We start from the raw sequence: 17,499 nt of genomic DNA on the forward strand, positions 1-17,499 counted from the left end.
AAAACCTTATAAAATTTAATATGTGCCCACAAAAGAATTAACAAATTTATATAATACTTTCTACTCCAATTACAAAGGTTGCATTCCTTCAGAATAAATTTTATATTAGAAGCAAAGTCTGTACATCCTTCATATATGTGCAGGTTATGTAAGTGAAATTAGTTATGTTAGAATATTAGGGTGCATCTTATTTGTTTGATTTGTTTATACTTATTAACTTCTATGTCTGTAGGTCAAACTGTTGTGTGTAAACTTGTCTCAGGTATAATTTGTTGCACCTATTTCTAGAAAAAAATCTTGGAAAGTAATAAACCTACTTAGGGAGACAGAATTGAATTAACTAATTTATGTAAGGGTCATGGTGATAGAAAAAAATTGTGCTTCAGGTAATCATACGTGTCTCTCCAAGGTTGAGTGATGATCTGTTTATCTTTGGCGGAGCCATAAAAGTATTAAAATGTGCTTCGAACTCTGCACAGGCACATTATGTAGTGAATCAGCAGGCTGTTACCATTCCCAAAGACTGTGCATGTGCCTTGCAGTAGCTGAAATGGAACTTTCCATTAAATAAACAATTTGCCAATGAGCTCTTTCAGGTGTGGAAAGAGTATGTAGGTGATATTTTAGGGTGTGTGGAACAATAGTGAGTTCTCAAAGGTCACTGATTCATATGCAGAAGTATATTAGATGGATGTTATTAAGTCCAGAGATCATTTTCTTGCTTCTAATAAATATGGAAATCTGCATGAATCTGAAGAAAAAGCAAAATCTACCTAGATAATGATTCTAATTGCCAAAGAAAATTAGATAGACATTCAAACATATGCTATTTCTCTTCATAAGGCATCACAGTGCATGTCTGCTTTCATGTGTTCTTTACAACAAAAGAGAATAGGAAGCTTGTTTTTGCACAGTATCTCTTCTCATCATATGTCAATATGAATACTCAGAAATGCTTTGATGTCTCCAGAAAATCTGTCAGGAACATAATCGTATACTGCCTGAGTGGGTATGTTTTGTCAAACTAGGTGTTAATCCTGTCTAACTAGAACAGAGATGCATTGCAAAAATACCTTTCCAGTCAAAGGCTAGTACTTTAAGAAGCAATAATCTATTATCAAAACTAAGAATTTGAGTAAAATGCAGTGTTCTGCCCTGGAGGCTTCATGCAGAGATTTGCTACAGAGATGTTGAGGTCAATATGAATTAAATATGAATGGAAATGTGTCTGTAAGCACAAGAATAAACAGCTGAACAAAGGGTTAAAAGAACAGATGGCAAAGGTCACCATTCCCAGCTGTAAAATTGAGGAATGTGCTGTTTCTGTCAAAAACAGCAAGCCTGCACTCTGATAAGGCAACAGCACAGGTCAGCAGAAGAAAAGCAGAAGGGCACTCTAAACACAAAGGTTGCAGCATATTACCTATACCATTATTTTCCTGCTAGTTCATCCAGAAAACAGACTAAAAACATAGTATATGAATCCCAAACAAGTAAAAACAGACAGTGAGCAGCATGCTGGCCTAAGGTCCAGAGAGGCTTCAGTAAGCAAATTTATGAGGACCTTAACATAATAGCTGACGATTTGTGAAAGGTATGAAGGTATGAATCTGTTCAAAAACTAACTTGCCATTTCTTATCAAGAAGAACCACAGAGGCATGACAGGGGCTAGGAGCTGAGATACCTTATCCTAGGTTGCACGTGATGCTCACCAGACAACTTGAACACAAAAATCTCAGAGCACCTGAGTGTGTGGGTTTGAGTGTACGACAATTAAATCATGGAATCACAGAATGACAGAATGGCTTAGGTTAGAAGGGACCTTAAAGATCCTTCAGTTCCAACCCCCTGCCGTGGGCAGGGCTGCCCCCCAAACAGCTCAGCTGCCCAGGGCCCTGTCCAACCTGGCCTTGAGCACCTCCAGGGATGGGGCAGCACAACTTCTCTGGGCGGCTGTGCCAGTGACTCATTACCCTCTCAGTAAAAAACTAATAGTCCAGCTCTCAAATCCATCTCCCTCCAATTTAGAGATAAGAATGTAGTGGATTAGTATGAGTGGCTAAAACCTACTTATTTAAAGATTTCAAAAATAAATTTAATCTTTCCCTTCCATTGAAAGATACCTGCAGGGCAACTTCAACTCAGACAGGGATTCTTGTGTGGGAAGTGATGCCAGGAGGGCAGGGCCCATACAGTAATTGGACCCTACTCTACCAACATCATCATCTCAGCAAGACATGTTTCTCAGTGACACTGGCTAAATAGAATAAACATTGAAACATCAGGTACATGTTAGGACACACTTTTATATCGTGTCTCTGAACATTTCCAAACCCAACAACATATTTCAGAACTTTCTAAAAATTTGTTCTAATCTATTTTAAACTGCCTGCAATCCTTACTAGTGCTGGGAGAGATTCCAAAATACACTCTGGAAGACACCGAGTTCTTAATTCCCAAAAATTAGCAAAGTTGATTCAGGTAGGGCAGCCCTTCCACTGTCACATGTCTAACAGAAGTCCCAAAAACTCAATTCCTCTCACTGGACTGAGGTAGTGTCACTGTAACTATTGATTTCTGACTTGGCCTCCTAGCATGACTAAGGACAGAGTCTCTGAGGGCATGATTCAACTAACCTACTTTAAATGTCTATATTAGGTTGAGAACTGATCCACATTTAGGATTACATGAACTGTTGTTAGACTTGCTGATTACTCCCCACTGACTTTAAAGGAAGTAGAGAGCAGTGGCTTCACTGTACTTTGCAATAGGTGCTTCTAATCTAGGTCAAACACAGATTCTCTTTGCAAAAGCAAGAGGGAAGGAAGAATGCACAGGATTCAGTAGCTATCACGTTCACAAAACACTGCCCTGCTTGTACAGAGTGAACCAGCATTGCGTGGAACATCTAACCCTAAAAATCTTGCTGTAATATTTATTAGGAAAAGGTATAAAGTTGTTCTGTGGGCTAATGTTATCCAGCATTTCCTGATTCATGCAGATTCCTTCAGTGTAATTTAGGTGAAAAATATCTGTGTTGTTATAAAATGTTGTCATAAATGTGCACATGGTTTTGTTGTTGTTTGGAGTTTGGTTTTTTCCAACAGTAACAGCCATTCATTGAAAGTTATCATTGCTAGTACTCAAAAATACAGCTGAAACCTTTCAGTCCTCTCTGCTCTTCCCAGTTTTTTTCCTTTCTGACTTAGGTCATTATAGCAATCAAAACTAGATAATATTCAAGTCTGTTATCAAGCATCGTGAACACTTATGAACTCTTTTAGAAGAGATAATGAACAAAAAAAAAAAAGCACAGTTAGCAATTTTTAGCTACATTTACCCATTTTTGTAGACCCCAGGGATGTCAGTACAGGTTACAAAAGTATTAAGAGGACCATCTGGAAATAAAATGCCACCTGTGGCCAGCCATGCTCTAAAGACTTACTGAAAATAGTAAAGACATGCAACTGATAGTTGTCCAAAAAATACTTACTTTACATACAGAGAACACAAATTCACACAAATTGTCTTAAGAATGGCACATTAACAACTACAAGCAAGAATCTCACACAAAACAGTTTATGCATAATGGATATTAGTCATGGCTGTTGTCTGTATTACTCACTCATCAGAGGTCTTGTTGGTCTTCTGATCACTGTGGGCTTCCTGGTAATTATATCATCTGTGTGACCCAATGATTTATACAAAAAAATACAATAATAAACCCTTAACATTGTTCAACTTATCAAAAGAAAGTATCTGCAAATTAAGAGAGCTGTATTTAGTAAATCTTTATGCATCATGGCAGAAACTAAAAGGATGAGATATGTTTCCAAAACTTTTTTGTTGTTGTTATTTGTTTTAAAGAGAAAAAATGATTTTATGTAAAAAAGTTATGTTTTAAAAGGAAAACAAAACAGAAAAAGCAGCAGTTTTCAGTTGTATGTAAATTAAAAATCTGACATTTCCCTGTCCTTCATACTTTTAATTGAAGTACTACCCTCTTCATGTTCCAGTTCTCAAGAAAAATAGAAAGCGCTTAAAATTTATTACTAGATCTAAATACCATAGGAGAATAAGGACACCTACCTGGGTGATCGAGAGCATCAGCTAAATCGAAGTCACGTTGACCTAGAAGGAAACAGAGACCATCAGAGGCAGATATCTGTGACCTGTGAGGGCTCTGGATAAAGCCAGAACCCTGCTTAGAATAGGCAGAACAGAAACCCACCCAAACAGGAGCTTGCCCAGAGCAAGTTGTCAGCCCTTGTCCCTTACCCACGTAGGCCTGAATGACCACAGCCATCAGCTCTCCTGGCATGTCTGCCCTGAGATCACTTGTCACCTCAATCAGCTTTTTTTTCAAGTCTTTCTGTAACGTATGTGAGCACTAACAGATAGACAGATGTATTTACCTAATTTAGTTTCACTGAACCTTAAAAAATAGGAAAAGAGAGAAAAGAACCCTTTGTGTTCTGTCTTAGGTGACAATGACATCATTAAATGTCACAGCAGGGAAATGAGCATCCTGATCTTTGAAGTTAGCTGGTGAAAAAAAAAGGAAAATAAAAAAGGAAAATATAAAATATATGTAAACCAAAGTCTGAATTGAGCAAACACAGATATTCATCTGAGATTTACAAGGGCTGCTCTGATTGTAGTGCCTCCTATTTTACAGTTGGTCCACGATGTCAGAGGTGGATGTTCATGGTATGGCAATAGAGATTGAACGTTCTCACCAATATTCTGTTACATGTTGTCATGTTGTTGCTGTGTGACAGATAGTAACAGAGAGGCAGTGTGTCCATATGGCATCTGACATGGAAGTGTGGATGAAGCCAGGGTGTCAATGAATTCCTCCATGCATAAAAAAATGATACCCTCTGACATTCACTGATGCTGAACATTGATGGAGACCAAACAGTAGGTACGGGCACAGTGAGGAGGTGGGTGGTGCTTTTCAGCTGTGGTGACAGCAACAGTTTGGTCTCTGCTAGTGTAGATGTTTACAAGTGTGGCATGCAGGCTTTTCTTATTCATCACTGGTAAAAAAAAGCGTAGATAATGATGGTGATTATGTTGAAAAATAGGGTTTTGTAGCTGAGAATTTGCTCTATTGAATAATACTATTGTACTCTTTGTATCTGTTGTAGTTTCCAAGGAAATAAATAGGAGACATTACTTTTGCAGTGATCCACATACATTCCTCTCTTTGTGATCTGCCGTGTCTTTTTAATACATAGTCTTTGTGATTCACCTCTTTATAGAGCAGGCATCCAGTAGTCCTCACCCAGACCAAAACCCCATTTTTCCTGTCTGCATGCCAAATAAAAGGTCAGCACATACAGACCCACTGAAAGAAACCCCATGTCTTGGCTTTTCCAAGCAGGAAAACACTGTGTCTACCACACGAGTTTCCTACTCTGCACCTGCTTATCAGTCTGCCTAAAAGGCTTAGTACCTAGCTCTAGGCTAAAGTGTTTTTCTTGGAAGGGATCAAAGTCTTCACAGCAAGAAAAGTGTTATTATTGGAGTGGGGAAGCTGGGAAGTAGATGTGGACTGTTGGAGAAGCCCCTCAACACAGCACTGGTGTCAGTCTTGGCTCCACGGGTGCTGGCAAACTTCATGTCACTCCCTCTATTAATTACTGCTTCTATAACAGCCCTTGTCTGTGTCAAAGAACTCCATGGGAGGATCAGTTAATCAGTGGTAGAACACTGCATGATCGTCGAATAGAAAGCAGCACAAAAGTATAAAGTGAAACCTTTTTGACTCGTGAAAATTTTCACATAAGTCTGTGAACTTAATTATAGCTGGTGTCAGACAGGAAAGATAAATCCAGGCCAGAATGCTGAATAGCGAGTGGTCTCGGAAGCAAAACTGTCCCTATACAATAGTGTGGCAAACTCACGTTTGAAAGGGAAAAGTAGGTAACAGCATAACACTGTCCTGCTAATGCTATCATACAAACATTTTATCTCATCATTTGAGCTGCTCATGGAATGTCCTCTAATCTTACTCTGACTGCTTGACCAGCCTAGCTGGGTCCACTAACCTTTCAGCTAGGCCCTTACATCAATAATATCCTAATGCCTGTTCTTAATTTTGTATAAATTCATTAAATGAAACAAGACATGAAATTGACAGTGGGTTTTCTCAGCCAGTACTCCTTCACTGGCCCCAAGCTCCTCCCCAGGATCTAAGTCACAGCTGTGCCATGCCTGGCTATGAACCTGCAGGCCGAGGGTAGATCCTACCCATTGGCCAGGCCTCAGCCCAGCCTCATCACCCAGCCCTGTCAGCCTGTGTGCATCCTGCTCCTAACACTTAAATCACAGAATAACATAACCATAGAACAGGCTGGGTTGGAAGGGACCTTAAAGATCAGCTATTTCCAGCTCTCTTGTTGTGGGCAGGGTTGCCACTTACTAGATCAGGCACATAGAAACATAGAATTGCTGGGGTTGGAAGGTACCTCAAAGATCATATATGGTCAAATTATGTTTTTCTGAAGTATATTTTAGTGACAGAAATACCAGCAAGTTCAGTTTGGATGTCCTTCGATTTTATCCTTGGTATAAATCATCATTCTCAAATGGCATCCCGAGAGCTGAAGGCTGTCTAATCTGAGCCCTGCTTCAGGATAATCCCAGAAGGGCTCAAACTTTGCTTTGGAGTGAGTAATCGAAATAATTCTGAAAGACTAAAAAGCTGTTGGCCAAATCTGGTCCTGGGTTACAAGTCCTGGCATGCAACTAATGATGGGGAAAGGAGCTATGGAGGTCTTAATGTTTGAGAACTTGATAAAATTGGTTTCTAAGTTAAACCTATGGAAAACTTCCAAGTATAGTAAGTATATCTTTCAAGTCAGGAGAAAGAAAAAAAAAAATAACAGAGTTCTCTAATCCAAAAGTATGATGGCGTTCAGACAAGATCATGCAGATGATTCCAATTGCATGAGAAAGGGAATCAGTAGCTGACATTTGCCCTTCTCCTGAAATACATCATCTGGCTTCCCTCTTCTGTTGAATGTCTGCTCTGTGGCCGAAATGGTAAATAAAGAAAAGAGGCGCTGTTTTGAGACAGCAAGGGAGAAATGCAAGACTACCAAAATGTTAAGGAGAATAAAAAAGAAGCCTGAGTATCCCCTGCAGAAAATATTCAGATTGAATTTTTGTTATTTCTGATGATCAGCCAGATGATAAAAAGAAACAGACACCAATGGCACCAACACAGAATGACTGATAGAGAGTAAGAAAGGAACCTACACTGAAGTTTCTCTGGTTATGTAAATATAAGCCTTGACAGATGGGCAGTATGTGGACATCTGTGTAGCACAGTAAATGATATTCCAATAAACTGAAAAGATTGCTTGGACTTCTATCCCAACTTCCTTCGATAATAACATCAAATGGTTGCCAAGAAGTAAGATTTTGTGGAGCAGAATTTTAAATGATCATTCCCATTTCTGGGACTGTACCTAGACATTTTAAGAAACTAATTTGAGAGGATAACAGATGGTTAACTAGCTGAACAGCCCAAATTTCATCCACAAAATGGTGGGTCTAAAAAGAAAATCAAATCAGAGACTCAGAGAATATTTTCCTCAATAGGAACTACAGTCACTTCAGGGAACTCTGAAGATAAATGGCATCGAGAATAAATTGGACAAGCATCTTCATAGAACAAACAACTGTGTATTTCACCTAAATAAATGACCTTTTTTAAACTGCTTTCATAATAGAAACAGCTGGAAATATACTCATTAGAATGAGAAAGAAAGAGAGATATGGAGAATAAAAGAAAAAGAGAAAGAGAGAGAAAGGAGAGGGAGAGAGGAGGAAGGGAGGAAGGAAGGAAGGGAGGAAGGGAGGGAGGGAGGAATTTCAATAGGAAAAAAATAAAAATTCCTTTGATATATATATATATGTAACATGCATGAAGTTATTAGGAGATTTAGTTATGCAGATTGTGCTAGCTCAGAATTATCTCTGTTATTACTGCTTTGGGTTAGTATGCTATCTTGGCATTATTTCTAGCCTTCTGGGAGTATCCCTGTTTGCATAAAGAAATAAAATGACTGCACTAGTGCTTTTTGTTGTGTGGCCCGCAATTTTTCTTAAACTGTTCTTCGAAGATGCTTATATGCTCCTGTCTGACACCACAGTACAGTCCTTATTGGCAAACAAGAAAATGCTAAGCTAAGAAAGCAAGCCTTCCAGATGGATATGCTGTTTGCACTGGGAAAGAAGCTGTTTCAATGATGTTTGTACAATATGCTCAAACACAATGAATGGTACTAACAGCAGAACTTTTGCTGGCACTTCCAGGATTACTGGGGATCTAATTCCTCTCCACAAAACATATGGAGTTGTGCCAGCAGAACTTTGAAGAATAGGCCTGGCTTCAATTGCTACCACTAGATTTCTCTTTGACAGCCACACGAGAGAATGGACTCTGTGAAGCCAAGCACCAAAACACAGTATTTCAAATTGTAGAGTTATTGCATTTATTTTTACAGGCATCATTCTTTCAGGCAGGACATTTTCTTTCACTAGTGCTTGTACTTGCTATTAGCCAGGTCAACTTATTCCACCAAGGTAGTCATTCCTTTGCAAAGTCAGATACACATTTAATATGCACTAGCTTTTGTCCATATTTGTTATTTGAAAATGTGGCCCAAGTAACTAAAATACAGATGGCAGCATCTTGTGCCTGTAGTTGAACATGAAGCCTAAATGTTAAACAGATCCATCACACTTTAGGGCTCTTTCAGATCTCCCACAGTTTTTGAGGAGAGTTTACAAGGAGCAAGAACAGACTCTGCAGCTGGATGCCACCTATTATTCACTATAGAATCAAAGAACCTTTTGAGTTAGAAGGAACCTTTAAAAGTCCAACTCCCCTGCAGTGAACAGGCACACCTACAGCTACATCAGATTGCTCAGAGCCTAGTCCAGCCTGATCTTAGATGTCTCCAGAGATGGAGCATCCACTGCATCTCTGGGCAACCTGTGCCAGTGTCTCACCCTCACTGTATATGTCTGTTTCCTTATGTCCAAACTAAATCTCTCCTCTTTAAGTATGAAACCATTTCCCCTTTTCCTATCACCACAGACCCTGATAAAGAGTCTGTCCCCTTCTTTCTTATAGCTCTGCTATAGATGCTGACAGTCTGCTATTAGTCTTCTCAGAGCCTTCCGTTCTCCAGGCTGAACAGCCCCAACTTTCTCAGCCTGTCTGAGACATGACCGAGGACAGAATTTTTCTCACAAAAGGCTACCATAGCATCACCATGTGAATTCGAACCTCAGTAAGTCCTGCATCTGTATGAACAAAGTTTGTGGCCATTAGAATGACAGACAATTAAACAAGACAGCATAAATATTGTTAAATGAGAGTCAGGTAAGAGAGCAAAGGAAATTAAATTCTCAGGCTTTCAGTACATGCAGTCAATTGTTAAAGGTGAAACTTAGATACATGAGAAAATGTGTTTGTATGTATATGTACATCTGTATAGCCATACAACTTTAATGTATGTGTGTCTTAGATGAATTCTGTCATTTTGTCATAGAAATGATTAAATTAATGAGCTTTGAGTGCATTAATAGCAGTCATACGACTGAGATAATATTAACTGTGTTACAAGTAAATTAAAAAGCAAAAAAGTAAAAAAAACAACTAAACATATTAGGTACCTCGAAAGGGAAAATAAGTTGATTTCACATTGTTTAAAAACAACAAAAAAGGTTTCTTCGGCATGATTAAATAAGAATTGCTTTTTGAATACAGTGAGCTTAAAAGATTATAAAGTTGGCAGATAGTGAGGAAGAAATGAACAACACACGGATGAGAACAAATCTTCTGAAAGTATAAGGTATCTGAAAAGAACATGATACCTAAGTCACCTGAGGGACTTCTGTACTTTTTAGCAGAAATGGTAAGATATTCTTCATACAGATCATTTCTGAACATTATATAATCATTGTACATATTTCCTCTGCTTTGAGAAAGTAGTACATATTCTCCCAAGTCTTTGGTTCAGAACATACCCATTTACTGGTCCTGCTTTGTTCACAAAACATCTATGTTTGTTTAAAGGAAATTACTCACATAAGAAAAGTTGTGTGAGAACATAAAGGTTTATTCCCCTGAGTGGACACTATGGACAAAACCTCAGTGAGTGGGTACAGTTTCTTTGATGTAATGATCCACATTTCCTGATGAAGTTACATTAGATCATTTCTTTCTCCACCATGGTCCTTTCATAAACAATGATTTCCATTTCAGCCCCTCGGTGGCGTGGCGGAAACTGAGTGTGCTTTAAAATCTATAATTAAGATCTAAGTTCCAGTCTACAGACCACAGCGTATGGACCTGATTATTGGGTTCATGTGTTTTGCCAGGCCGCTTCTGTTTATGCTTTGAACTCAAAGGAAATGAAAAAGTCTTTCTCACTTATTCATACAAAAACACATTTAAATAATTACCAGCCAATAAGATGTATTAATAAACCATGAGTGGTAGCACTGTTTTATGTCTGGGCAGCATGGCCTCATCAAACATTAAAGAAGGTCTTCTATTTTTATGGCTTTGCTGCGGACAAACAGCAGCTATTCAAAAGTAGCTACTGCTGCTTATGATGTGATGCACCCTGCATACATACGTCAAATATATATAATTTTCTGAATTTTTCTCCAGAGTGAATGCAGAAGAAGCTGATGTGTCTCCTAAAATTACATGCAGAATAAAGGAGCTGGGACCTCTAACAAAGCAGCAGAGAGATGCCAGGCTTAGTCACTTCTGTTTCTCAGAGTATCTTCTTGTGTACCTCACCCCGTCTCCATCACCAGAGCAGAGGCAGAGAACTACCTTTGGCTCTTCAGCGGGCAGGATGGGCAGCACAGACCTCAGTAGTGTTGTTCCATAACCAACAAGATAAATTTGTTCCAGAAATTCCATTTCGTAGCAAAGCCTGTGCACCCAAAATCACAGTACTTCGTGGGCATAACTACCAAGGTTCCAAGTGGATTAATAACACAGCCAAGTCAGAACATGGGTTTTGCCACTGTGTTTCATATGCATTCTCCACTTGTGCTCTCTAGAAAATTAGCAAACATGCGAGGCCTACAATTGCTCTGCTTTGCGCCATTAGCAATGTGTTTTCTTTCAAACAATAAGGCTGGTAGGAAGTGTTAGAGGTCAGCAAGCAGGTCTGTATAGTAACAAAGTCTCCTCTAAGTCTCAAGTACCACCTGTCTTATTTGGATTAAATTAAAATACAAGTGAAATTGTGATCCAGGGGGTTGTGGCTGCTCAGGCCTGTTCTCTGTGTGCGCCATGTATGTCTGGTTCCTCCACCACAGCTTCTGTGAGGCTTTGGGAAAAAGGAACGACTTTGCTTTATTTTGTCTGCTAATCTTAATGCCTCCCCTGGCCATTGTTTTTATTTAACCTGGAGGATTGCTGACTTCTGAAAACATATTGCTGTGATGTAGCTTTGTTAATAAATTACTCAGAAATTCAAATGTATGGCTGTCAGACAAAGCATACACAGCAGAAGTTGGATCATATTTTCATAGCCCATTCAAGTGGTTTCTTTTAATTGGGATGGCCTACTTGGCTTCATGAGATGCTGTCCTACAATCAGTATTTTAGATATATTTTTCGTTAAGAAACATGGATTTTAATTCCATGTGGAAATGAAGGAAGATTAATGTTAAAACAGCAGATTAAAACAATACGGAATTATCTCCTCATAGTCAGAAGACAAAATGCCATAGAAATGCATACTTCTGTTGATTTCTGCTCTTGAAAGACTTTTGACATTCAGTTGTTGACTTATTGTCCTCAACAGGCTGGAAAGAGATTGACAATTTCTGATGCCAATGAGGGAAAAATGCAGACTGAAAACAGGCAGTTTGGGCGCTGCTTGGAAAGTGGCAGCAGTGTTTGAGAAGTGATCAGAGAAGCTGAGCACACACAATTGTTGTTGGCTCTTCCTGAGCTCTGGCATTGCAACAGCTCAGCTGATAGCAGTGTTTCAAACAGTTCAGCTATGTTACCTATCGCACTGCGGTCACACCCTTGGATGGCAGTACCGACTTGCCTAAAGAGGATAGCAACTCTGCTGTTGGGAGTGGAACAGCTTTGTTACTGAGCAACAAGGGAATTCACTATTTAATACATCCCCTCTGATACCATGAGTACTTCAGCAGGTATGCAGGGACCACACACACTGATGGTCAGGACGGGAGTTTGATGGAGTTGTGCGAGATAAATGCGACTAGGTTTGCACCTCTCCCATTCTGTCTTTTAACTCCAGTGGAAACTACATTATTCATAATAACTAAGACACGGCGTCTGAAATCCAAACAGGTCTGTAATTTTCTCCCTGCAAAGTGCCTAGACAATTACCTGAGAACACAACTGGTTTTGAGTCAAAATCTTAGTAAGCCTTGGTTCGACAGTGATATATAGTTTACTTGCTAGCAATGCTGTTCCCTTTCCCTGGATAGCACTCAGTATGTAATGGAGTAAAATTAACTTGTCTGAATCATCAACTTTTGCATAGTCCTTTTTATTGACTAACTATGTAACCTACCATCTAGTCTTAAAAAACATGGATAGATAGTTTATATCTATACTGGGTACCCAAGGAGCATTTCTGAGCACTCAGGTCTGAGCAAGGGTCTCAGCTGTTTTCCAGCTTCATACAGGAGAGAGACATCAGATTGCACAACCTCCCCTCTGACATGTACACACAGGATGAAATCTGAGGTGTATTGCCCAATTGGAGCCTTGAATATGTTTCAAAGAGGTGAAAATCTTAGTTACTGTGGGATTAGGTCCTAACTGTGTCTTTGCATGCCCTAAGCAGATGTATAGACACAGCTGAAGTTTAATTACCACAGGTCAGCTAAGCCACAGTAACTGACCTGTGACATTAGGATGAACTTTGGCAAAAGAAGTTTCTATGAGGCTTCTTTCATTTGGATTTCACCTAAAAGCCACCCAGGCAATTAGCTGTTGCATCTCAACTTGCATAGGAGAACTCGTGTAACCTGCCCAAGCTTGAAAATTACAGAAGCCAAAAGAGAAAAAGCACAGAAGATCACAGTAAGCTTGCAAGTTTCTAAACAATGTCAGATCTCACTTTTCTTGAGCTATGTGGTCCTTGGTTGTGCTGTGTCTCTCTTGAGAAGAGTCCAGCCAACTAGCTGAAGATGTCTTCACACAAAGGAAGCTCTAGATCATAAGGGGAGTCATAGCATCTGGCCTGGCCACAGTGACCTGGCAGTTTCTAGGAGCTATCACAGATGGTTTAAAGCCTAGCTTTTTATAAGGCTGCATATAAAAGGGTGAATCATGCCACAGACATTCATATCCTGAAGACTTAGACCAGCTTTTCCATAGCATGCCCAAGCCTTTCCTAACAGTGTGTCTTGATTAGGGCTGAGACATGGTTCCTATAGATGTCTGCTGAAGCAAGTAAGTACTTTGATGATAAAATTCAATGGCTGTTGCAATAGAACTAAAATAATTCATTTTGTTTCTCAAAAGTGGATTAAATAGTTTCCACAGTCATAAGACTGTGCCAGAAGTCCTCAGCATCTTCCAGCAATGACTTCTTCCTTGAAGCAGGGTCTGAACTGCCTCTTAATTACATGTGTGCAGCAAGAACGGTTAGCCTGACTGCCCTAGTAATTACAGTGTCACAGTGTATGGAAATCAGCTTGCCCATGCTCAGATAATTCAAACAGAAACATTCAGCATAAGAGAGATCTCCAGAACAAGAAAGACTACATGCCAGTAATGAGAGAGTGTGAATCATCCCTGTTCACAACATGCTACAGGGCAGGCCGTCGCTGTCCTGCTGCTCTGCTGTTTCAGTGACACATTACTTGTAGAAGACTTCCAAGTAGTTCCTCATTTTTAAAGAAATTATTTTAAGTATATGGTAAACAAACACTGAATTTTATCATCAAAGTTTTTACTGCATTTTAGGGGATATTTACAAGAACCCTTTCTAATTAAAGGTGAGTTTTTTTCGCTGCTCATCCCTGCATGATCTCCCTGGGACTCCATTTAAATCCAGGCTGGTAGGAGGAAGAGCAGCAGCAGCTATTTTAGAACTAGAGGTTAATGATCAGCTTCTTCTTGCGGTAAAACATAGCTCTAAAAGTATTTGCAGTAATACACAACAAAATAAAAAGATTATCGGAATGCTACATGTCAGATGCACACGAGGATGATCCTATTTGGTTTAATGGCAAATGAAATTTTACATAATGCTTTGCTAAAAGAAAATTACTTCAGAGTTTACGATGAAAACTCAATGCAAAAAGATTACATTTTCTCCATCTATATTCATTTTTCAAAATCCATTCACAAAATGTCTTCAGCTCTGCATTAATCCTGCATATAAAGAAATACATATGCCTATGTCTGGATTTTATACATTCAGGAATATGTCGGCTAAAGTTAATCGATACCAATATTAAAACACAATCATTTTAAAACTGCAGCAACTTTATTTTTACAAAATACATAACATGTTTCTAAACATCAATAACCAAGAAAAGTTTTAAAACTATGAAAAAACATTTGACTAAGGATCTTTCTGGAAATTTTAAGTTCTCCTGGAAACTCATTTTACAGCTTCCATTAGTAAAAGTATATACTCAAGTTCAAGCTTGTGAATTATTTTAGGAGACCAACACCAAAGGGAAACTATGAAATGATAATAAGCGAACTTTAATTAGCATGATTGTTATCAGTGAAGATCCAAAAGCTATGTATCTCTTTAGAAACTGCCAAAGTACTTACCTAAACGCTCTTGAATGTTTCTCATGAAATAGTCACAACAAAAATAGCAAGTATTTCTAAACAAGTGTATTTGTTGAGAGGCTGAGGCTTTGCTTTTGTTGTTGTTTTTCATTTTTAGTAACCACACCCAGAAATAAGCCAATTTCACTTACCTCTTACATGGACTAGAAGATAGCCAAGGAAGACAAGAAGGATGCTTCTGAATTTCCCCATGGTCTTCTATGCAGAGATTTGGTTGCACCGATTGTTATTCCCAGGCGACGATGGGTAGGTGTTGGTAGAGCCAAGGTCTGAGGGAGACACTTTTAATCAGTGGCTAAGTCCAAAGAGGTCTCTCACCATCACACTCATGTACTGAGGACCAGGGAGAAGTCCCTAAATGCCTCACCTGGTATGGGGCAAGTGATAAACACAGGCAGCCCTTTGGCAAAGCCACGTGCAGCACCCGTAGGTGACACCTGCCCTCTAACAAATGCATTTATCACCCAGGAGGCGAAGGCGGAGAGCAGGGGAGCCGCCTGCAGCACCCAATGAGATGGGAACCAGCGTGCTTTTACTCCACCTCTTCCCCTGAAGGAAAGCCAACCTGTTTGACGTCCTCTTCTCCAGAGTAGGGTGTGGTGCCACAGGAGCTGAAATAACCTGAGAGAGGAAGTAGGCTTTCTCCAAAGCATGCCTGAACAATCTCTCAAACGTACTCTGCGCACAGAGCGCTCCTTCCCTGTTCAGTTCTCAGCTGACACCTAACTGCTGCTAAAGGAAGTCCTCTTGGAGTCCAGATTGCTAATGAAGGCCATAGTTAGGGAAGTGAGAGGCCAAGAGTCTGCTTTGCAAGGATTGGGGATTGTCTACAGAGGCATAACAAAAAATTAAGATTGTGAACTTAACGTGGAATGTCAGACTGCTGACTTGGAGTATGGCCAGGTCCCAGGTGGATGCTCTTAGTCATGAGGTAAATATGTCTGTCTCGATTTTCTCCACTGATCTAAATGTGCTTTCTAAATAAAAATATCCATGCATATCCTGCAATTAGTGCCATGCCAAAGTCCAAACAAGAGGGAAAAAAAGCTTTGGAAGAATAGAAATCATGTATACATGCATGAGCTTATATTAAAATCACAGTTAATTACATTTATTAAAATGCAGCTTGCCATAATCCCTCTGTGGTAAATGTATGCCATTCATTTGCCTGCTGAACTCAATTGCCAACGTCATACTGGCACACAGCAGCAACTGGTGAGCTTTCCTTTTCATTGGGATGTAAGCTGCAGACATTTTGTCAGCAATATTTTGACTATGGCAGCAAATGCACTCAGGACTTTGCTACTATTAATAGCATATCTGTACACTCTTGGTGTTGCTGGATGTTCCCACCTGGTGAGCAGCAAAGGCTGGCTGGCACTAAGTGTGTTTCTGCAGTTAAGTATGGAATTGTAGAACCAAAAAAATATCCTGAGATGGAAGGGAACCACAAGGACCATTGAGCCCAAATCCCAGCTCCAACAGGATCACCCAAAATCCAAATGCTATGTCTGAGAGTGTTGCCCAGACTTTCCTTGAACTCTGGCAGCCTGGGGCTGTGCCCACTGCCCTGGATAAAACCAAATGATATTTGACATTTAAGAAGCTTGATGTTCAAATTTATCACATTTGTGCTTTTCCCCCCACAAATTCAAAAAAGCAGTATGGCTTCTAGATGACTAGCTTATTTCATCTCATGTCTTAACCATTTTTAAGTTAGGATTAGAAGATCTAATGCTCAATTTATGTACTGCTCTCCTGATGGGCTTATTGCTCAATTTCAGAAGAGTTAAGGACAAAAAAGTTAAAGAGAGAACTCAGTCAGTTGCTTAAAACAAGGATCAGAGCATGACACTAGCATTTCCACAGGATTGTTTTTTTCCAGAACACAAAAAAAGCAGGCACGTGTGTTAATCTTCATATCAGTGATGAATTTGCCTGAAGGAACAGAAAAAAAAGCAAGGCTGTATACTAGTCCCAGGCAAGTTCAAGCACCTCATAAACTTCAGTAGCTTTACTTCAAAGCTGTTCTTGACAGTGTATCTTTCCAAAATACCTTATGTCACCTGTTTGCTGATGCTAGTTCTTCCAGATACTGAGGCTTTCTTTGGATACTGAGATTATTAAATTTAGTTTGAAGATGATGCGTCTCTTGTCTAGTTCTTCCAAAACCAGCTACTACTTCATCAAGCTAAATAAAAGCAATATCAAAAGGGCTGAAGGGCATACTAAGGGAGTGGACCTACCATTGGAGTCAGGAGACCCCAAATATTTATTCAAGTTATGTTCTTCAAGCCTGTAGGACTTACTAACTCAGCTCTCTCTGTCAAATAGATGTGCAAAAGCTTGCCCAAGGTGGTAAGTATTGCATATTAAACACAAATATAGGGCTTTTTATCTGATTGTAGATTGCAGTTTTATCAGTTTGAGAAAGCATTTATCAATCTTTTCCTATTTTAAGAGAAAATAGTTCTACCTAATATTCACCTGACAAAGCTGACAAGTTGCCTAATTTTTTGACTTGTTCTTTCACAAAAAAGGCCCCATATATTTAAAAAACAGCAAATGGGTGGAGAAACGGAACCAGTGTGTCTGTCTATTCTCTACACTAATTGCTTTTAGCACATCAGGCCTCTTTTAGATGTGA

At 39.4% G+C, this 17,499-nt stretch overlaps 1 long non-coding RNA gene across 3 annotated transcripts; it reads right to left on the reverse strand.

Moving 5' to 3' along the window:
- Positions 1 to 3,327: 3,327 nt before the first annotated feature.
- Positions 3,328 to 7,753, reverse strand: LOC116217646. 3 transcript variants are annotated; one of them, XR_004162344.1, is made up of 3 exons: positions 6,058 to 7,753; positions 4,091 to 4,132; positions 3,328 to 3,683 (listed from the first exon to the last, which is right to left on the reverse strand). It is a non-coding gene; the product is annotated as an uncharacterized LOC116217646 (long non-coding RNA). The 3 variants fall into 3 exon arrangements; XR_004162342.1 differs by lacking the exon at positions 6,058 to 7,753 and adding an exon at positions 5,914 to 6,049; XR_004162343.1 differs by lacking the exon at positions 6,058 to 7,753 and adding an exon at positions 4,280 to 4,703.
- Positions 7,754 to 17,499: the final 9,746 nt, after the last annotated feature.

Source organism: Meleagris gallopavo, chromosome 1 (assembly GCF_000146605.3).
Source record: "Meleagris gallopavo isolate NT-WF06-2002-E0010 breed Aviagen turkey brand Nicholas breeding stock chromosome 1, Turkey_5.1, whole genome shotgun sequence".
NCBI classification, from domain to species: Eukaryota; Metazoa; Chordata; class Aves; order Galliformes; family Phasianidae; genus Meleagris; species Meleagris gallopavo.